We start from the raw sequence: 23768 nt of genomic DNA on the forward strand, positions 1-23768 counted from the left end.
CACGCCGGGAAACCAGGGGCTTCGGTGACAGTAGGGCTCTCACAACTCCCAGCTCCACTTGATGAGTTGCAGGTATTACTCAACTGATTAGTATCTGAGAGAAATAAATGTCTAGGTGAAGAGCAGCTGGCCTTAGCTCAAACTTAGATAAGAAAGAAATGGCAAGAACGGAAAAACTGGCAGGAGCAATAATTTCGCTTTCACTGAATACCGCTCATTTAAGAGCGCACAGAATGGTACGTGTTCTTGGATCCAAGCTTTTTTTTTGTGAACTGCTCCTAGAGCTAGCAAAATTAGCCAGATACAGTGCAGTTTTCAGTCCTCAGGGCAGACTGAACCTCTTATTTCTGCACTCAGAGGATGCGTCAAAATTTCTCCCTCTCCATCGAAGGGGTACCACAATAGCAATACCTCCAAGGAAGCTCCACGGCAGCCCTCCTCCACCGCCAGGACATCTCAAACACATTACGGATAACCTCCCCTAAGCTCTGCGTGCCCACAGCAGGTCCAGCCCTGCACTAGTTTCCCAGATCCAGCCCCACGGGCATCATCTACTTTCTATAGGGTCCCCGGCAGCAGCTGCATCCATGCAGAACGGTGCGGTCGACTGCAGCGAGGCTGTTCCTGACAGGGGAGGCCACCTTCATGGAAAACCTCTAGCCCTAGAGATCTGTCTCTGGAACAAGTTTTGCTGATTTTAAGAAACATTTCCGTGTTCAGATTTATCTTTCCTGAAGACAGAAGAAAAAAATTGACTTGTTCTTTTTTTAGCTGGAAGATCACACCTTTTAAAAAAAAAATAAATCCATATCTGCACAGCAAGAGGCAGTGGAAGAAGGTTTAATCCCTTCTGTGGGTCTCTAACTTTTCCTAAAGAATTACACAATCCTTCACACTATAGCAGTAAGCACAGAAGAAACAGAAGCCCTACACTAGTGCTACCTTCCTTCCAAACTGTGACCTGCCAGTAATTTTCCTTCCCTAAAATTTCCATCCTGTCATGACAGATAAAGTGGCAGGGTCTACCATTCCTAATTGCTGGCCCCAGCTCCTGCTGAATTCCAATATCATGCACAGTTTAGTTATGGACTTTAGGCTGCAATTCATAGCCAAGCCATGGAAGAGATTTAATTCAATAGTGGCTGGGGTCACAGGAAGAGAGTGCCAAGAGTAGCAGACCCTGTAGTAAGATATCTTGAGAAAGACAGTTACTGGAGGCAGAGAATATACTGGATGGTTTTGTGGGAGCTTACAGGAACAGCAAGAGGACAAGAATCAAAGCCCTCCAGGAAAGTTAATGCATTAAGGAGGGGAAAATGGTGAAGGCTGGAGGGTGGGCTGGCAGCCTGGATGGAGAGGTGCTTTGGTTTGAGAGGGGTGTTCTTGTATTTCGAGCTCCACACCTGAAAACAAAAAATGGTCAGAATTGGCTCATGCTGGAGGGAAAAGTGGCAAACTGCATAAGATGACACAGAATCCTATAGCTTCCAAATTTATTAGGCAACAGCTCTTACTATAACACACGGAAACTTAATGAAAGGCTGCGTAATGTTTCTTCGGTATGTTGGTGCTGGGAGATGCTAAACAAACCTTTATGATACAGGTAACTCTTTAGAAGAGCGGCAAACCACATTCATTAAAAAAATCAGAATGAAAACATAATCCGATAAGTGTCCTTCAAAACCTTTTCCACGACGATTTGCCCAATTCTATAAGGATAGCAAGGAGGGCTGAGGAGGGACTGGCTTCTGGGCCAAAGGGGGTTTCTGCTCAAAAGCGGATCATAGTGGGTGGCTCAGGAATGAAACTACCATTGCTTGCAGGTAGTTGTACTATACTCATTGCTTTGCACAGAAAGGTTTTCAGTGGAGCTTTTAAGTGTTTACTGTAATGTCGGAAGTCATTTATTTTATACCACGACACAGACCCTGCATTAAAACTATCACTGCCAGGAGTCCCTGCGCATGTAACTATTTTTATGGACCAAATGTTGTGGGTCAATGTTTTAACGCAGGCTTGTTGTACAGTATATTGCTCAGTAAAGTGTCCCTCCACTGCAGGCGCTTAATAGTCTGTCTGTTGCTTAGCCCATTACCACAATTCCACGCTCTTTCTCTGTTTTATTAAAGCCCAGAGAGTCGAAGGGATGCCCGTGGGTGGCATGTGGCTCAGGGAGCTTTATAAAGCAACGTGCAAATCCTCCAGGTTTAAGGTAAAGGGTCCCAGCCCACGACCTCCACCACGCCACGCACGCAAGCGGCCGCGGTCGCCGATGACCCCCTCTCCGGGCAAAACAGCAAAAGCATCCACCATTGACTTTTTTTTTTTTCCTTTTTTTATGTAACGCTGGGGCCACTGTCCTAGATTTTCCTGGCAAGCAGTCAAAAAAAAAAAAAATTCTTCCTCCACACCGGGCAAAGCTTCCCACCCCGGTGTTGGGGCGATGCGAGGGGTCCCTTCCCCATCCCGAAGGCTTCCAGCCGGGCGTTCATTTTTGGCGAGCTGCCAGAGGAGGGTGCTCTGTTGTTAGATGAAGACCCTCCAAATTGGAGAGGCAGAGAGAGAACAGAGCAAGAATCCTCTTTACCTTACATCTCCCTTCAGGAAAGAGACACTCTGGTGCCTGCTTTTTTTTTTTTTTTTTTTTCCCCCTTCCTCCCGTCTCCCCCCCTTTTTTTTTTTGTCTCATTCTGTCACTCTCTGGTTCTTTTACAATGGCAACAACAATGATCTTGTCTAAATGATTTCACAGGCTATTATTCAGACACTCAACTTTTAACATTTCAATTTTGTCATTTTGTTGCTACACAAAAGGTGCACTTCTCCAGTATAATGTTCTGAGAATTATGTCAATGAGCAGTAATGGCTTTTAACATTAACTTGATCATTAACAACTACATTATCTGTGGCATAATCAGCACCTCAGTCTATTGTGTAATATTACTGTACAGATTTTGGAAATGAAGGCCTCTCCTAAGCAAAAGTTCCTTGGATTAAGCTGTGATTTTTCTTTCAATTGAAATGCTTTTAAAACACTTAACATTTTTTGTGAACACTTTTAAATTGGGTTTACATCACTTTGTCTTACCTCTGGAAATGGGCGGTAACATTTTTTTAAAGCAATCTAAGAACATCCAAGTTGGGGTTTGAATCAAGTCAACTAGACGAGTTTAACTACACCAGCACAAGCTGCAGACCAATTCCAGAAGGAGTCTCTATTTTGAAAGTTGCTCACATCCAAAGCCCGTTCCATTTTTACATCAGTTTTACTCGATCTGTTCCATAAATTCACCAACAGAAGCTATGCAGATGTTAACGCTTTTATATTACTAGACAGAAGGTTGCCAATTTTAATTTGTCCTTGCCAAAGAGTCAAAGGTAACATGAGAGTTTCTAATTCATTTTCCATGTTTCCTAAATAAAATTGCCCTATGATTCACCTCCACACACCCTTCTTGTTGGTAACAATTCCCATAGCCCGAGGTCTTTTGTTAGTGAATACATGTTCTCGGGCGCAACCTTTCCTGGGAGAGAAGGAACAGCATCCCTAGCTCCTCTTACATACTAAGGACCACTGCTTTAACTGATGGGAAAGCCTTTATCACTCCAGATGGGATAAATCTATTGATTTTAATTGAAGTATGCTGATTTACACCAACCAAGCACCTGCCCGACTCCCTGCACTTCTCTAAAGAGTCTCCCATTAGGCTCTCAGACACGAGCCTTACGACCACTCGTAAATCAGGACGCAGCGACCCCCCCCCACCTCACACTTCTATTCCCCCTTCTTCCCAACGAGGAAAACAGCAAAGCCATCAGCGGGGAAGTGACTGTCGCAAGGTCACACACAAGTCAGGGGCCAAGCCAGAATCAAAAGTTACTTCTCCTCGCTCTCACACGTGCACTTTAACCACCGGACCGTATCCGTCCATGTGTTAAAGATGAACTGCCGCAGACTCGCCGGTCATTATGTGCTCTGCTGCTTACGCACTTCATTGACTTTTATGGCCCTACTGGTCAGCGCTCCACCACCCAACGGTTACGCCATCGCTCCGGTGTCCGTAGGCTATTTCTATGCTATCCAGGTTTACCAAAGGCAAATAAAAGGGAAGCCAAATAGGAAAAAGATCCTAAAATCTGTTGGTGACTTCTAGAGTACCAACGGCCACGGAGCCTGGACGGAGCCGGGTGTGTTTCACGGAACTCGAAGGGATGTTTTTTAGGCTGACCAGGTGTCCCTACGTGAAAAAGAGGTTGCTGAAGCGAGGACGGCCTGAAGGCACACACGGTGGGCAGACAGCAGTTGAGTGCCCACCATGTTACCGCATGGCACTGCAGCAGTTAGGTGGTGGGCAGAGGACCTCTTATCTGCCATTTTCCGCTCTCCTTGATATGCCCTGATATATCCCGAACGTAGGGAACAATGGGAACATCATGTCACAGCCACTCCCAACGATGGGGAAACCTGCAGCTTTGAAGAGGGTGGGTGTTTTGTGGATGCAGCGTGCCAGCCTAATGCAGTCAGGAGCTGAATAGCAATGAAAATAATCATTTAGCTCCATGTGTAAATAATTTCATTCTAGTAACAGTTACAATCATAACAATAATGAAAACAATCACAGAGACTCAGAGAAGCGTTAGAGAGATGCCACGTTCAATTTACAGAGTTAGTTAAGCTAAGTCTTACATGAAAGAAATATTTTTAATATAGTAATTAGATATTTGTTGGGAAATTCTTGCCTTATTCTTCAACCAGTTTTGCAGGACACTGTGGGTTTTTTCAGATGTTACCGTGGTTCCTAGTGTTCACAAGAAACATGTCTGGCTATGGGCTTGAAGGTGTGCTTGGACCGCTCCAGTGCTGCAGAACCATCAGCAATGCTATAGCTCACAAGAGGAAGAGAGGGCTATGGCCACACTGCTGCATCCCCCAGGAGCAACAAGTAATTCAGGTCTAGGGCTGCAAAGGTCTTCTTTAGAAATGGATACTATTAGGCATCTAGTGAGTGCGATTCAAACAAAGGTCCTTGCCTTTTGGGACAATTTAAACAAAACTTGAAACAAGATAGAATCTTTTTGGGAACTTTATGAAAAAGCATGAGTAGGCAGAAACTCAGCTTTAAAGAAGATGGAGGCAAATGTGTCTGGACAGCTTTTCTGCTTGTGAAAGTCACAGTTCTTCCAGTGGGATGTAGTTGCTCATACCACCTGAGAGCTGCCTCAGGTGTATTAACATCCAAGGCTACGCTTGAAGACACATGCTTCAGTATTTCACCCTTAAAAGTGCAGTTACTCCAGAAATTAAAGCTTTGCTTTGCACACTTACAATGTCATGTCTTTTTGTTGATAATTTTTTTCAGTAATTCCATTATGACAAATCACAAGACTGTCAGATACCCCAGGACCAGAAGATCACAACTCGACAAGTAGCAGATGCTGATGTGGAGGTTTTAAATAACATTCATTCATTTTCCAGATCCTACAACACAAACTACCTACAACCCATCAGTAGCAAAGTCAGACACAAAGCCTGTAAAAATGCACTACCCTACCTTACTCACTATTTCAACCAATTTTAGTCCAGGGACTATCACAAGAAACGAGAAGGAAAACCTAAGAGGTTTCACACAAGCTGTTTCTGCTTAAGGACAGAAGTTTTAGCTCAAATATGGCATAATTGTGATGTCATTGAACACAGCAAAAGCTGCAGGCAAACACCTCGCTTTCATTGTAATACTACTACTGTAGGCATATTTGAAACACTATAGCATCTTCAGACTATAATTATAACTGTTTGTTGTTTCTGTGGTTTCAGAGATAATAGAAGTTGTTCATAAAATTTACACAATGCCAATGCGCTGCATACAAAATATAGACTCGGTGTCACAGGCAATATATTCCCACCAAGAAACCTGCAGACCGTCAAGTTATGATTTAATATTATTGTGAGCAGCAATTAAAAATACAGCACTGGAGATACAACCCCCAAAACCTTAGACCTGATCAGATAAACCAAGATGGACTTGCCTGGTTAACCGGGAAACAGTTTCAACACCTGAAGAACCAGCCAATTCAAAAACCATCTCGGCTTGCGTGGTCTTATCAGCATTCCCCAACAGAGACCCATCACGAAAGAAGAAAAACTCCAGTAAAAAAGAGAAAGAACACGAGGAAAAAAATATTTAACAGTACCCAGGGTGCTTCCCCACCCTCCTCCCAGCCCATGTGAGGTGATGGTGGTGTGGTGCCTCCTCATCCCACGGCAGGGACCTCCCAGCTGGGTCTCTCCCCCAGGTGTTGCAGATGGGGTTTCAGGGAGGTCCTTCCAGGCCAGGGATCACCTACAGCTGTTGGACAGAAAATGAGAGAGCAGGCTCTCACGCGGTTAATTGATAGGTTCGCTCATCTTCACCACCTTGCTGTTCAGCTTCACCCACAGAGGTGCAAAGAGAGGCAGATGCGGTATTTGGCAAGCTGTCAAGACACATCTTTCTTTTAAAAAGTAAGGCACACTTCACTGGCTGCTCTCAGCCACGTCCTTCTGTCTGTAACAAGACTGCTGTTGGCGCTGAAGATGCCCTTTTCAAACACAGTCAAGGAGGAATGGGTGAAATAGGGAGAAACCAGTAATTTTTTCCAGGTGCTACCCAAAATGGACTCCTGCTCTTCCTACCCCACTCTACTGTCAAGAGCTGGCCTCAATCCTTGCAGACAACTCCTTGTAGAGGCATTCTTTCACCACTCATCAGACAGCCCAAATTCACCTTACTGGGCTTCCCAGCCGTGGGTCCAGCCATCCTGCCACACGGAGAGTCTCAGGCTGCACCCGTAATATGACACATGGTCCGGATGCCATCGCCGGATGACATCAATCATATGCACAACGCATCACAAACGGCAGCATCCCACTTTCAGTTTTACCAGCGGTGTCATTTTTATTGTTTCATCCATCACTCTGTACTCTCGGCTCCACAGGCAGTCTCTCCCTCTAAGTATTTCTTGGAGTTTTGGAGCCCTAGGACAGATTTGAAGCTTTGGAAGTATCATAAAGGTTATTCCCATTGACACCCTCTGCAATCTTATTGTCTCTCTAGCTAAACAGTAACGGTCACTTGAAAAGTTAATGGTGATGCTGCTACGGTGAGTCTTGTGATGCCTGCACCTCCTGTCAGAAAAACATTCAAAGTGAATCTGAAATCAAAGTAGACAAAGCTAAAGTTCTGCTTATGAATGTCCCACCCAGTAACGGCAGCGTTGTCTCCTTTGATTTTGAATTCACTTTGAAACTCTCCAAACAGGAGGTGCAGCTCAACTGTGGAAGCAGAAGATGCAAAATGGGAACGCCACTCGTTTACTTCTCACGTGGCTGGTGCTAACAGGTGGAGGATGCTTAACAAAACCCATCATAAGGCCCCAGTGCCAACAGGAATTATCTACCCACATTATCCTTTCGCGCTTGGGCTTCCCAGCATGGACGTACAGGGCTTTTTGTTATTCCAGAAACCACCGAGCGCAAACGGAGCGGTTCGTTCCAGCTGAACTGGGACTTTCTGCATGAGCTGACATTTTGGAAAGTAGTTTCCTTCTTGGAGCTGAGATGGGATTTTTCTGGCTTTAGCAAAGTGGGAAAATGTCCACAGCCCTTAACTTCCACTCCTAGCATATTTTCGCTAAGTAATTTGCAAGCAAAACAGTCCAGAAAATGCTTGGTCAGAGCAACATGTTTTTATAGCCACTTTATTTGAAAGAGCAGAATGTTTTTGGTAATGTTGTTGGAATGACAGTTCCCTAATACTTCGCCTCACCATTTGCTGCTTTTGCACACACGTATACCTTTAGATCTAGAGATAAAATTGAGCGGCACTGCCCCACGAGTGGTTTCCATCCACAGTCAGGAGGCATGAACAGCCTTACCCTCTCCGTAGCAAGGAGCCCCACTGCAGAGAAAAGAAAGGACATTTTTGATGGGGATTGAAGCTCCCTTAGCAAGCTGACTCCAGTATCGCCTCCTTCCTTCGTCGTGCTACTTCTTTCTTGATGACACTTAGCTCGGAGCTGGGAAGGGCAAAGCTGGCAGACTGGAAGATTGCCTAATGTGCTGTGACTGACATGTAATCGAATATTCAACCACTGGTCCTCGTGTCGGCGGTAAAGTGAGTATGACACCCTTCAGCTTAGTTGTGATCACGCCTCGGTCTTCTGCAAACAGTTTCATAAAGGTGCAGCCTGGCTTCTTTATGAGCCAGATGTGTGAGATGGGAGAGCAGTCATGGGGGTCACCTGCTCCCAGGAACGTGCCGAGGACCTGCGAGGGACTGACCTTTAAATGCCAACCGCGTCCCCGCGCCTCGCACCGAGGTGGGACTCGCCGCACGGCTTTGCTTTCACAGCCACCATCGCGCTCGATGACCTGGACGAGCCACCTGTTCGACATCAGATGACTCTTTATCTCTCGTAGCCTTTTTGGATCCGTGAGTGCTGAGAAAAAAAAAAAAAAGACACACACACACACACACACAAAAAAAAAAAAAAAAAAGAACATTTGGGGGTGAGAAACCCCTAGGGAAGGAACTCAGATGTTCGGGTCAGGCCTTAGAAAAGGTATCAATTCTTCTTTCCACTTAGCACAGCCTGCTGCCTGCCCGGACTCTTTGTCTCTGCCCTCTTCCCAGTACAGAAAGCATTTCCCTTTTAAATGACATCTGAGCGCTGACATGCTGGAGGCACCCATCCTGCATCATCTCTGGCAGATGGTGCAGCTGGCCACGATTTTCGGGATTGCTTAAATAAAACCACAGTGCCATATCAAGAAATGTAGAGAAAATGCTCAACAGTGCTTAAGATGTTTAAACATCACAAACTGTCTAAGACTTCAGATTGCCGTACTGCGCATTTTTGGTGATGTAACTATTCTTAGCGATGGTAATAGTAAAATCTCCACCACGATTCATTTTCCTTTCTTTCCGGAAGGCAGAGACAAGTCCTACGATATTCCTGTCCTGACCCCACATCAGACTCTTTCGCCTTGCTACATTAGGAAGACGTCTGGACGGTTGTAACAACACGAGTCAAATGCTTGAGGTTTCTGGAGAAGGGAGCTTCACTGCTGCAAGCGTCAGATCCGAGATGCCCTGATGCCATCAGACGAGAAGCTGACCCGCTCCTTCGGTTCACAAAGCCGGTAACGTCTCCGCATGGCTTTCACAGACATGCAAGCAATTTTAATGCAAGCAGCGATGTTCAAGCCAACATAAACGCCGGCTTTCCTTTTCCCCTATGGTTTCGCTTGCTTTGAGCTAATTAGCCTGATGGCCATTTCCCTGCCCCCTGGAGATGATTGTGTTTAGTGGTATATGTATTTTGGGAAAAAGCCTTTTAAGTGAAAATTGTCATTGTCATATCCAGGAGCCATTTAGCTCTTTCTAGCTCTACAATATGTCTTCAGCTTTTCTACTCGTGATTAAAGTTAGATGTGATACTGGAAAATGACAACGCTAGGAAACTTTAAGTCACGACTGCTGAAATCTGGGGTTGTGGAAGGGAAAAGAGGGATTTAATGTCCAACTTAGTGGACGTCTTTGAAAGTTTAAGCCCTGGTAGATCCCAAAGTACACGAGACAACCTTGCAGCATTTACGAAGTTACCACAAGAGAGCCATTGCCTGTAGATGTCAAAGGAGACCCCTCACATCTGCACTACAGTAAAGCTACTGAAGCCAGCGATACTGGGGACCGTGCCTAAAATTCACTGCCTCCCCCAGCAAGGGAAGCACCTCGGAGGAAGCAAACCCTCCCGAAACAAATGAAGGTGCCTTGATTTTTTTCTCCAAACTCTGCTCAGTATTATCGTGCCTTGGGAAAGAGCGCCTGTCACGCCAAAGCAGAGTAGCTTGCAAAGATATTCAGAAGGCTCGAGGTGAAGTCAGTCCCTGAGAAGCTGAGATGAATTCCTGTATAGTTGCAGGCAGGTATTTATTTATTTCCTGGGCATACTGACCGGCAAATCTGTAGGTGTTTCAGAGCGCCGTCACCCAGGGTATCACCCCAGCATCCTCCTCCTGTTGCCTTCCCCCCCTAGTTCCCAAACTAGGTGGGAAAGCAGCAAGAAAAGGGCAGGCAGCCCACTCCCAGCGCTCCCAACACGTCTCTCCACGGAGGCGATGGTGCGAGGGCGGGCAGCTGGCCGCCTTCCACGGGGACCACGCACGCCGCTTCCACCGCGCTCAGGCACCTCCGGCCACAGATGTTGGCTTTTATTGCTCAGGTCTCCCATATCACTGGGCCACCTGTACAACATATTTAACATACAGCAGTTATTCTGTTGCTGGTTGCACTGAAATAATCTTGGCAGGATATGGTAGTTAAACCCGAGCATAATTTTTTACACTGTGTGTAAAGTAAAATCACCTCTTTGGATAAGTAATATACTCTCATTCCCTTCTTAATGGAATATAGTATTTCTTGTCACCATCAGAAATTGGCCAGAATTGGTATTTAAGGTCTGAATGTTTCCATTCCAGGTCCAGATTGCAATTCCTGAAAAAATGGGGAACTTTTACAAACTCTGGATTTTAGATGTGGGATACTGTTGGACCCTTCTCAAACGCTGAGATGGTGAAATGCAGCCTCATCACAGAGTTAGGTTTCAATGGAGGCCTCAGATTCAAACACAGATCCAGGATTTGGATGTGCTTTTTGGATTTAATCCCATTCCTAGCCATATCCATTTGATGTAGCAGAGCAGGCTATCACACTGGTTAAAAAAACACTTGGCGCATCTATTGCCTTTTTTTTTTTTTTTAAGTGAATTTAAAATTTTCTTCTCCCAAACTTAGAGAGAGGTGGCATGACTCTGAACATTACAAGAACATAATTTTCTTCTGCTGCTGTTCAAGAGATACAGTATTTTTTTTCCCTCTGTTTGCTTTAAAAATTAGGTTGCTAATGATAATGTTCCTCTCATAGATGATCTTGTACTTTTTAATGATACCCATAGTTTTCCTCCACATAAATGACTAAATCCTCACAGAAATCTCTGTCTTGATTAGCACTCCTGCTAGTAAAATTTCACATACTAAATCAGTACCAGCTGTAGCAAGAAAGAATGAAAAAGGCAAGTGTAAATGTTCCATATGCCCTACCAAATTGGCATCTGTGTCAGTAACCCTGTGTTTTTTTAAACAATTGTATACATACATTCTCAGAAGTGTTTTGCTCACAGGCTTCTGCAAGCAAAATTTCCTCTGTTGGTACATCACTGAAATGTCACATCTAAAAAAACCCCAGCGAGTAGTTTTTCTCCTTCTCCTTCCTACACCCAACCCTGCCGTGCAATTAAACGAGTTACCTCGAGTTTACTGCACCTTTATTTTGACGTCTGCTCTCCGTAACCTGACACTGGAGCCCTTCTGCAAAGCTGCTTCACATTTAGCGCTCGGTTATTAGTAACACTACCGAAAGCCAAAGCTACTACGGCATTGTAATTATTTCCAAGCTGAATTCAGAAATAAGGACTCGAGTTCCAACTCGGCTGTTGGGGAATGCTGCGCCGGGAAGCGTTCCTACGAGCCAACATCTCGTCTTTCGCGTGACTCATGAATGATGATGCAGGAGGGAGCGCGTCCCGGGGACAGCCCCGAGCTCTGACCCAGAACGGTCAGTGACTCAGCTTCATCATGCGGAATCACGATTTGGGGACAGAGCGGGCGATAGTTACAGCCTCTTGGACCGTCCTGGCGGTAGTAAAGTGGCTGAGCACCACCTGCTCCATCGTTTTGCTGTCGAACAGAAGAAAGCCCAGAATACGACGCAATAAATATGCACACAATGCAACTTAAAAGTAACCAACTATGTCCTCGGCGAAAAACACTTTTAAGTCAATTTATGCCTATCCTGCAACTGGAATTTGATCGGTATGGCAAAATGGGCTTTCAAAGTTAAACAAACATTAACTAGCGCTCCAAATGGGTAGCAAATGCCGCAGCCTTCTGTGGAAAGATGATACGGAGCCAGACTGTCCGCTGGTGTAAGTCAACCTAACTTCACTGGACTTCGGTGGAGCTGGGCTGATCAACACCAGCTGACTGTCTGATCTACTGGAAACCCGAAAGCCAGCCATCGTGTTTCCCTGACATGGGATGATATAAAGTAAACAGGAAGAATTAAGGACCAGTTAAGGGCATGAATCGGATGTTTCTGGGAATAATAAAATATTTTTCTCGTTTCCAAAAGTCAGAGAGACCCTCTCTCCTCACACTCTTGGCCACGACAAAGTGGTGACACTCATTCTGTTTTTTTCCAGTGCAATATGGAGTGTATATTTGCACATCATGTCATGCCTGTCCATGGCAATCAGAAGCCATTATTTCCAAAAGCTCCAAATTCCCTCCTGGACTCTGGTATGCCAAGTTTTAGTTCACAGTGATTTCTTCTTTTTTTTTTATGGTTGATTTATAATTGCTGCAAACAGAAGTTTATAATGGAAATGCTGACAAAACCATAACTACAGTGTCCCGTGAACACTACTATTGCTGTCTCTCTGTCAGACTTTCCTTTAACCCTATGAGCCAAGACTTGTATCGAGTATCAACAAAAGCCCAGAATACACAGGGCATAGTAGACAGAGTAGAGAACTGGAGACAAGACTCCTGGAATAAAATCCTTGCCTCAGTGAAATCAAAGGGATTTTATCCCTGGTGTCTCGTCTCGCTTCTGCCAGACACTTGCTGTGTAATTTGGACAAATTTATCCTCTGCAAAATGGACAGGAAAATATGTTCTGCACTTACCTTACAAGTGTTGCAGCGTGATTAGCAAATCACGCTATTAAAGGAAGCAAAGGAAGGCTAAGGATAAATATAAACGCTACCTACAAATTATTTTAAAAAAAAAAAAAAAAGGCAAATATTATTCTAGGCATCCTCTATGCATGGGAGGCGGTAGGATCTTTACAGCTCTGCCCGCATGTATTTACACAGAGACATCAATATAATATCTCCCTGCAACACCCTCATTATTTGGGTCTTGTCTCATGTTTGTGATTTTCAATTTTATTCCAGGCTTAGGTCTCATTCTTGACATTTTTATGTAGGTTTTGTATGCAATAATATACATACATTAGATGGTGTTGAAACCATCAACCCGAGTTACTATTTTTAGCGCAGTGCAGAGGATGGGACAGAGACATAAGCGACAATTAAAAAGAATATATGCAGAGCTGTCATCAGCAAATATTTTTTTCTCTTACCAGGAATCCTAAGTGTGTAGAAGGGCCTCCTAGGCAAAGTTTTTAAGGCAAAACACTCGGGTCATTCAAAAAAACCAACTAGATGACATCACCAGGAGGCTGGGCTGCTAAAAGGTTCCCGATCACCGAGTTGTGAGAAAACTTTTATTTGCTCCTTCAGATTGCTGATCTGCCTCTTTGCTTCTGTACTACCCGTGCACAGAGCCTGCAGATGTATATAATTTACAGAGCTTTCCTCATCAAGGGGATTAGGCAGCCCTCTTTCAATATGTATAAGAAGTACAAACACACACTTACCCACTGTGTTTTACGCCTGCCTGCAACAAACAGCTGAACAGATTGTGATGAAATTCAGACATTGACAATCTGACAAAAAACTTCTTTTTTGCCTTAAAATCTGGCTTCCAGAAGTTTTGCAAATCTAAATATTTTATTTGAATATTGCGAGGGCCCCAATCTTATGGAAAGCCTATGAAGCAAACATGTAGATAGATGTAGTTAAGGAGGCAAAAAAAAAAGAAAAAAAAAAAAGCACAGACACATACACAAAACGCATATATTTGGTGCAACTTGCCAATTTTCACAATGACTCGGGTGCGTTTTCTCCCCCCGGCTCCTGAGACTGTAACTAGACTCCTCTAATAAGCACTTTTTGCCCACCAGTGTGTCAACGGTGCTTTAACAGTAGTTTCAGTGTCAAATTGCCCTTTCCTCAGCAGGGATTGTTAAGCCTTTCTGTATTATACTTCCAAGACTCTCACGAGCTGGAGTTGGGAGATATAATATTTTCTTTGAAGTTTGCATTTCACAACACACTGGGATGCAAACAAGCTCCAGTTTCTCAGTAGTCAAACAATTCTGGCACACAGGGACTAGGACTAAATATTGTACCAAATTTTCTAATTACGTCTTTGTGATATTTACTACACGATGTTAGGTGAAAGCAGATTCTAATCAATATAAACCCCCTTGTCTAAACAGGACATCTGGGCTTTGAAATATTCTGTTTGTTGTCTCAAAATTACCCTGTAGCAAGCCACCATAACAATATAATATCTTAGTCATGGGAAACTTTGGAGTATTTCTGATAAACTTATCATAAACAGATGAGTGCTTTCTCTCTTACAGTATTAAGGTGATGTAAAAAGTGAAGATAAAAGTCAGCTGTACGCATAAAATCATGGAGACTTATGCCAACAAAATGCTATGTTTACAAGTTTAAAAGCTCAAAAGTCTGAAAAGGCAAAAATTGGGATTCTTAAAGTAACACTAACTCAGCCACATGGCACATCCTGGCACGCACATTTAGCAAAATAAACATTAGCATATTCATATACACATTTCTAGAGCAACGTATTTTTAATGTGGCCAAACTAATTCAACAATGGGAATCTCAACTTTTCTCATTTTATGGCCAGATTCTCAGCTGGCAGAGATATATTATTTCAACAAACCGACATCATCTACAGCAGCTCAGCAGCAGAGCCGCTTGCTTCTGAGCAGGCAAGTGCCAGATTCTGATGCACTTACGATGACAAGTCTCTTTTTCTGACTTTAATATCAATATTCATAAAACAAGATAAACAGATGTGATTAAGAATCAGCTCCTTAACTAGAAGCCTCAGCCTTCCAGTACAAAAACATTCATGAGAGTCACATTTTCGCCTGTATTTTCTCACGTAAGGGACTCGGAAGGAATCCAGCCTCCCTGGTACAAGTACGTTACAGCACAAGACGTGGGCAGTTGTAACGCTTTGGACCTGAACTTTGGCTGATGCTGATTTTAGTGACTCCCTCGGCTTTATCTGGCAATTCCTTGACTCGTTCTTCCAACGATGACAAACCGCGCCGGCGGGGAGCATCTCCCCGCTCGCCAGGCGCACGGGCACGTCAGCGCAGGATCCGTTCCCGCGTTCAAACCTTCCCACAGAGAAAGTTTTCTGTGCCGAGGACGTTCTCGATGGATAACGAGGCGGATCCGGGCTCCCAAAGCAGCTGCCTTTGCAAAGCTGGCTTATCCCATCACCCCCGAATTGCCCTCGGTGGAGAGGATCTCCGGATGGCTCCGGGCCAACGCCGCCAGCCTTCTGCCATCCCAACCTGCCCCAACCTGCCTTCCCATCACGCCGGTGCTCGACAGCCCGGGATAAGGGGATCTAAAAATGACACAAAGCCCCCTTTGCCCCACCTTAATATGACCTATGCTAAATCCAGCTTGGCTGGGGCTGAGGATCAAGGCCCTTAGACACTCTTAACTTAATGCTGCAGGTAGGAATATAACCCCCCCCCGCCCCATCAGCCGCTGTTTATTTTTATTTTTCGAGAGCCCAAGGTCCTGGTCAGGACTGCAGCCCCACTGAGCAACACGCTTTATAAATATGGAAAAGCCTCAAAATTTCTCAGTTTAAGAAAAGGATACATGAAGAGCAGGCAGTGAGATGCAATTGCATGCAAATTGTTTGTACACACTATCTGCAAATAGTTCGTTGCTTGGTTGGGTTTTTTTTATCATTATTATTTTCAAAGGATCTTGAACATCACCCAGCTGGACTTGGAAGCATCCGGAGTGAGTTGGTTAATTGTTAACAGGCTTCATAAAGACACGCAGGGAATTAAGCCACCGATCACCTCTTTTCCCCCTTTGCAAGTCACAAAAAAAATCCTCCAGAAAAGCTTAGCTATCCGTACCATTTCAAACAGTATATGTCGCTTTTTCAGAGTTAGATACGGAAGAAAAAAAAAAAAAAGAAAACGGGAAAGCACTTCACACCTTTGAGATCTCTAGCCTGCTAACAAACTGGCTAGATATTGGCAAAGAGGTTCAAAAGTTAGTAGGGGCGACAGACAGAAAAACAGACAGTGCAATTGCTTCATTTCCATAAGCGATCATGCCAAAAAAATCAGATTTGATTAATAATTAAAAAAACAAACAAACAAACAAAAAAAACATTATCTTGAGAATCAGGAATAAGTCCGGCCAGAAAGTTCAGAAAGGCCTAGACATATAAAACCAAGGAGTTACAGGGCAAATTCTGACTTTGAGGCTTTGTTATCACGAATCGGAGGGGACGATGCTTCGGCGTCGCGGTTGGGGGGGACGGGACACCCGCTTGTCCCTGGGACCCCCGGCCAGGAGCGCCCAGGCCACGGGGTGGGAATGGCCATCCGAGAGCCGCCGGCCAATTACCCAGGAACACCCCCCAAGCTCTGAAGATCTAAAGATCCCCTGAATAATCCTATTCAGGGAGAAGAATTATAACCATGAAGGGCAAAAACGGGGGGAAATGGGATCCTTCCTCCGGCCCCCGGCAGACGCGGAGAGGACAATGGGGAAATAAGAGCTAGCACGAAAGTTTCCTCCAGTATGTCCTCAGCCACCGTGGTTTCAGATGAGAATTTCCAGAGGCAGGAACTAAAAGAATATTATGATTTTCTTTGGGGGATTAATTACTTTGCCGCTTGTTACCTTTTGTTAGAGGCGTGACACCCCGTAACCTTGTTGCACAAGGCACCAGATGTCCGTTCGGATATCAGTTTTGAAAGAAAAATGTTTGTTTTCCTATTTGAGTCTGCAAATTATTTTTTTTTTCTGCTAAAACCCCGTGAATTTTAAGGCAAGCAGACACCAAAACGTGCTACAAATGATATAGATGGGTGCTGAGTGCTTTGGATGAAAGTAAATAAATAAAGGCAGTGCTTCCTCCCGCTTGCTTTTGCTGAAGACGCGTATCCTCTTACAAATAAAAAAAAGTATTAAGAACACGTTGTGAAAAATAACAAAGAATAGCAGAGAAATCAGAAAGTGAGTGGCACTTCAGATGGAGTTTAGCAAATTAAGTCATTGACCTGAAGAGGAGATTAATACCAAACAAGGTGCCCCTTCTTCTGAAGTAATGAATATTCTTCAAACAGCAAGGGAGCACTGACTGCTGTTTGATGCTGATGACATTGAAAATTTAGGAGAACAGAAATTCCATCATTTTTCATTTGTATGCAAATGCGCCTGTTCCAGAAATTAACCCCTGAACCCCATGTCAGTTTTCATCTGGAGGAATTCTCTTTGCTAGCATCACACAGCGCAGCCTTGCTGCTATCCTGGGGTCACTGGGGCTTCCCCACACAGAACAACACAAAACCCTAAACCAAAACAACAACAACAACAAAAAGAAAAAAAAAAAGAGAAAAAAAAAAAAAAGGAAAGAAAGTAGGGTGGGGGAAATTGGCCAAATCATGCCAGGCTTTGTTTACCCCCATTAATGGAGTATAAAGGAGCAATAGAAGCCAAAGTATGTTGTAAAATGCACATCTCTAATGCATGGCTCTGGGTACTGGCATAATTGTAATGCAAAATGCAGCCGTACCTCTTTAGGCAGAGCAGCGGCCACTAATCACTTCCACTGGTGTTAAGGTGAACCATGGGCCAATATACAAACCGTATTACTCTTCCTTTCAGCTAGGGCTTCGACTGTTAAAAAGTTCCTTTGTCACTTAGCACCTTAGACAAATGCTACTATCTGCATGTGAAGGGGAAAGAGATGATGGAGGTTTTTTAATTGATGTGGATTTAATTATGCTAATTTAGACAGCTGTAAAGCCTTTTCAGTAGAGCTGCATAATGGGACCAGCAAATACAGGTGTCCTTCACTGCAGGCGCTTAATGTTTAACCTTAGTCGTTTTGTAAGGAAGGGAAAATGCAAAGTAATGGTTAACCAGCAGAAAGCTCCATTTCTTGAGGACCTAAAGAGGACACTTCACTTTGATTCCTCCTGCAATCCCATTCAGGGCTGCAGAAATCCACACACGCTGAGCAGAGCACAAACACTTTTCGTCGCAGTGATGCCTGCTCTGATGGGTGAGGCTGAGGCCGAAACAAGAGGGTTGGGGTCTGCCACAGGCTTCAGCACCCTGCACAGGGTGTCCTTCGCTTAATTTAAGCCACCTCCAAAAATATGCTTACTTTAAGACAGCCTTTTTGCCTTCCTTCTGCAGCCCTTTCTTGTCATCTTTTTTAATCCTTTGTATCCAACCACCTACAGCATCAGCAGTGATTAAAACCAGTAAGCAAGATACCTTCTTAGGGTGTTTCCTTGGTGTCTTAGACCCCTCTGAGGCTGCTATGCCCCTACCCTTCCCAATACCCCCATCCCACAGCCTACAGCCTTCCTCTAGGATGGAGCCAACACCCCCAGTGACCACCTGGAGATCCAGTACCCAGGGTCGGCGTTTGGCCAGTTCAGCTCGCCAAAGTGGCCACGCACCATGTAACCTCGGTGCTGCTTGAAGGGAAGAGTGTAAATGCTTGGCCAAAGGTGAGGAAGGGATCACTGAGCTTTTTTAATATAGAATGAATCATAGCCCAGAGGTGCCTGCGTGTCTTTGGTGGCCAGAGGCAACCTCAGGGACTAGGTGCCTTGTGTTGAGATGCCTACATGTCACCTCAAAGCTCTCCTGTTCAGTAGCACTTTCTTATTTGTATGTCCACTAAATAGCTAAGCTGTTGCTTTTTTTTTTTTAAAAAAAAAAAAAAGAGAAGTTGCTATTTATTAAACACTTGTTAGAGTAGGACCAAAAGCTTTGGCATACAAGTTCTGGTAGACATCACTGACGAAATTTCAGGCGTTACCGGGCCAAACATCACCCATCACTGGATGCAGCAAGCATAGTCTGCTCAGAAAGCTGGACTTTGGGCTGTGCATTCCTCCCAGAACATCTCTTTTTTTAAGGAGCGCTGCCAAACCGGTGAATACGCTGGAAATAGACACTATATCATCAGATGGAGTTGATTTGTGTAAGGCAGGAGAGCAAAGATTAAATCCAGGTGAACAAAGCTATCTGCTGCTACATCTTCTTTAGGTGTCCCAGAGGCAGCAAGAGCGGAGATAACGGGAAAAGTGCTTTCCCATCCTGTGACGCAGTGGGAGCTCCGCGACGGGAGCCGCTCTGCGTACCTCTGTCTGTCTCCATCGTAGTGGCACCTGGATGCTGCGCTGTCTCTAATAATTCCTAAAGTGGAGTAGAAATGGGCTTTTATCCCATTCTACCTTGAGGTTACATGATTTGCCCAAGGTCACGGAGACCAGGGACGGAAATTCAGATTTTTGACTTTTCTTCCATTGTTTGATAGCCCAGCATCAAACCGCATCCCCCCTTTTTCCCTACCTTTTCCTCCCTGTCTGCAGTTTCACCTTCTGAGCTCCAGGCACCGGCTACGATGATCCTCTCCATCTTGGCAATAGCTCCTGTTCTGGGAAATGTTAACACCGGGCACCAAGGGGTTAGCAAAGTACTGTACTTCAACCAAATTAACCAGCTTCCAAGTCTGCAAATTCTGCTGCCTAGATACAGATAATTCTCCCCAAACACTAAGTCCCCTTGTCCCCCCAGCTCCTCCTCAGGAACAGCCAACTGCAAAGCGCTAGATAGCTATTATATTCATATGCATATATTATAAGCATTAGCTTGACGAGCTTTCCGGTGACAGCGTCAGTCATACTTCACTTCATCCTCCTCCTGTGGTCCAAAGCTGGATTCAACACCCATGGGCCCACGCTGGGCTCGCACGGCAGCTGAAGGGCCAAATGCCAGTTAATCTGGAAGATATCCCTTCCAACAACAGCACCTGACTTCCTGGCCGGCTTCCCCCAACGTCTCCTCGGTTGTTCTGGCAGCTGGGACATGGACAACACGCTTGGGGTTGGGTCAAGTTTTCCTCTTGGCTGCTTTGAGCTCTTTGATGCCATTTTCCTTGACTCACCCTTGGTTACGGTGAATGGTCTCTATTACATTTTCAAATAACCTGATATCCATAAGAAAGGCTTTGGGGTAGGTTTTATTTCAAGTGTTATCCATTCTTACGTTTGCCTGATGCACAAATGTAAGAATCGGTCCTAGAGCCAACCAAATCCTGGTGCTTAGCCCAGCAGTATATCAAATTTCTTTTGCATATCCAGAATGAAAATGCACAGCCTTTTTAACAGGGACAGCCAATGTACAACATACCAATGTAAGCACTCTGCTCTGTATTTTAACAGATTTTAGGAATTTGTGGGAATTCTCTTTAACGTTGGAGAGTAAAAGATCTGAAGAAATGTTCTTGCAAAAAAAATACAAATGGGCGCTTTGATAACTATAAAGTTGCTTTCTTGGACCAAGAGCCCACATTAGGAACCAAATAAAATATTTAAAGGCAAAAATCATGCAAAGTTTCCTCCCGTGAAAGGGAAAATATGGTCTACGCTATACCAGACCTTCCTTTTGCAAAAGCTGTTTAGGAGTTGCCATGAAACAAACAGCATTCAACAAAGACCTTGACAATTTTTTGTTCAAGTTGCATTTATATATATGTCTAGAATCGGTTGGTTTGATTTTTCTTTAAGTCCAAGTGTCAAGTTGCATTTCAGACCACATATAAATATAATTTTGCTCTCACATAATGCTTTTGTATCTGATGTAATTCCATTTACTGCAGCGGTGTTACCTTTCAGTTACCCTAATGGGAACAAGAGCAGAATTACGCCGATAAAAAAAGCTGCTTACAAAAAGAAATACAGAAAGAAAGAACACAGAAATAAATACTTCCTCTGGCTTATTTAATATATTTGTTTGTCCAAATTGTAACAGAGATATTTATTTCAAGAAATATTGTTTGATCAGCAAGAGTAAACACGGATATATCTTAAACTCCAACACGCAGTTTTTACAATTCATCAAACGACACCTAACTAAGATTAAGTTTAGCCGGTCAACTAAAAGAAACAAAAAAAGGTTTCAGGTCATATAATTATACCCTTCTGTTTCCCAACTTTCTTAGAAATCTCTGCCTAAAAATAATTCCAGCATCCGGATGCCTTGAACAATTGGCTTCTTTTAAAACACATATAAAAACTCTTATTCCGTCCTTAGCCATTTTAAGGTCTTGGTGCTGGCATGAAGTAATAGCGCTTAGCACTACTATATAACCGCTTTCCATCTCCAAAGCACTTTACAAACATTAGCTAATTAATCCTCACAACACCCCTGTGAGGTATGTAGGTAAGTATTGTCATCCAATTAGGTAAGTATTAAGCCCTGTTATCCCACCAGATAAGTATTAAGGTCTCCCATTTTATTGGGGATCCTGAGGACAACAGGTTAAGTTACTTACCAAAGGTCACAGGGGGAGTCCGTCGAATAAAACTTGGGATGCTCTGGTTTCTTGCTGCCTATTCAGGCATCCGGGCAGCATCTGGTGCTGCTCCCTTGACAAAGGCGTCCATCGCCATCCACATGGAAATCAGGGCTTTCTATACCCCACCCCGAGACACCGAGCAATGAGGACAGCCCGGGGGAAAAGATGTGCCCAAGACGCACAGCCTTCCCCTCTTTGAGGTGGGCGAAGATGACATGGTCTAGAAAAAAATCTCAGGAATTTTATTCAGAATAAAGGTCTTGGACCGGGGCGTTGTCCTGTGGGTGCACATGGACACACATTCAAACGTATTGTCAGGCCTCGCCAACCAAAAGCTCCTTCTTCCCCTCCCAATTTACCTTTCTTGTCCACTGCCTTGTAAAGATGGACGCACATTAAAGTCTCACATCCAGCCCACAGACACATAAACATATCGACCGTGGTTTGCATCTTCTCAAGATAAAAAAGTCCGATTCGAAGCCCCAGCTCAGAGGCTTCCAGGTTTGGAGGTAAGCTTGAATCCACAAATACACTTGACGGGGGCAAATCCATTTCAGAGGATCTAGAAAACAGGACTAGCCCAGCACATTTTGGGTTTTAATCTAGTCTCAACAGATGTCAAGCTCGTGAAATAATATCATCCGTCCCCCAGAGACAATGCCAGTGTGCGCATCTGCTTTTAATTTCACTTTGCTGCTAGAGAAAAAGTGAAAGCTCCTACTGTAACTCCTGTGCCTGCAAGTTAAAAGAGTCTTGACTTGGAGTCCTATGGGGTTTGTGAAGCTTATCGAATTCTAGACGGGTGTAAGAAGTCCCCCAGAAAAGCAAAATTCACCCCGAGTGAGCCCGTTACAAGCTGCAGTCCCAGGTGGGGCATATTGCAGGGTCTGCCTAAGGACCCATCACGTGCCGGCGTGTGACGGACAGTCACGACCGTCCTCTGCTCAGCGATTTGGCACTTGGCTAGTGACAATTTTGTTCCGTGGGAGCAGCCCCGGTGCGATAGCAGCTCTTCTTCTGAACGTGGGGGACCGGCACGGCGATGCTCCAGCTCTGGCTGGAGCTGGGGCAAATCCCAAGTGTTAAAAAAAAAAAAAAGAAAAAAAAAAGACCTCGACTAGATTTCCACCGAGCTGATTTATGTGTTCAAGTGGAAGGCAGTTTTAGCTGAAGTAAACTACAGTTTTTAGATCATTCAAAATTCATGGCAGTTTGATCCCACAGGACGTCGAGCAAACACAAACAATTTGCCAGGGATCCCTACAAATTTAAATAACCAAACCTTGTACAGTTCTAGCAAAAGTCTCAAACCAGTTCTAAGGAAGAAAAAAAAGAAGGATTAAAATGGAGAATTTTTATTTTACTCATCTACACAAAAACATCTCCAATGCAATACATATCCAGATCAAATGCACACAAAGAAGTAGCCCAAACATCTAAGGTCTTGAAACTCAAGAAACCTCCAACCCACAAACCAAAAACAAATAAACAAATGGAAATAAGAGTCATGAAAAAAGAAGGTACATTTAGATTCTGTTGCATTCTTTGGAGTGGGTTTATTTTAACACTGGACTGAAATTAAAAAAAAGAATCTGAGAAAACTAACACGAAAGGCAGGTAATAGATCTATCATGTGTGTTACAGCAATGAGGGAGAAAATAGGCAACCAAAACTGTGACAAGAATGTGCTTAGTTATTATATTCTTTCAAGCTTAGTCTGCCAGCATTTTTTCCTTTTTTGTGCTGGTCAGTGTTTGCCAAAAGACTTTTCATGGATTTGTGCGATCCCATTTCCCAAAAACAGAGGAAATGATGTTTCTCCACAACCACAAGACTCAGCTGTAGGTTTTACACCACGATTTGTAGCTGTAAACTAACACAGCGACATGCCACCCCCCTGCCTAAATAATGAAGACCAAGCGAGTAGTGAATTTCAGTGTGGGTTATGCAAAATGAAAGGATTAAAAAATGAAAAGAGCATTCACTTCATGTTGCTCCTTTAAAACATTATCACATAGCCTCTTTTTTTTTCCTAACCTGACCTTTTTTTCCCAACGGTTTGTCTATAACTTAATATAACTAATTCTTTTGAAATAATGTTCACAGTTAGCATAATTGGTGTTATATAGTTCTAATGTACGTTACAGAATATTCTGTCACTAGACACTAAATTGAAATTTTAAAGAAAATGATAGAAATAGCTGTAAGGGAAAAAGTACCCTTTTAAATCTAATTTGCTATGCACCACAGTAGGGTAATGGATGCAATGAAAGTTCCTTTATTGAGTTCCCATGTCCAAAAGGTATTTAGGTAGCAAAGGATGTTAAGCAGACCCCCTGTGCTCCTCCTTTAAGTA

The sequence above is a fragment of the Buteo buteo genome, chromosome 5 (genome assembly GCF_964188355.1).
Source record: "Buteo buteo chromosome 5, bButBut1.hap1.1, whole genome shotgun sequence".
In the NCBI taxonomy this organism is placed as follows: Eukaryota; Metazoa; Chordata; class Aves; order Accipitriformes; family Accipitridae; genus Buteo; species Buteo buteo.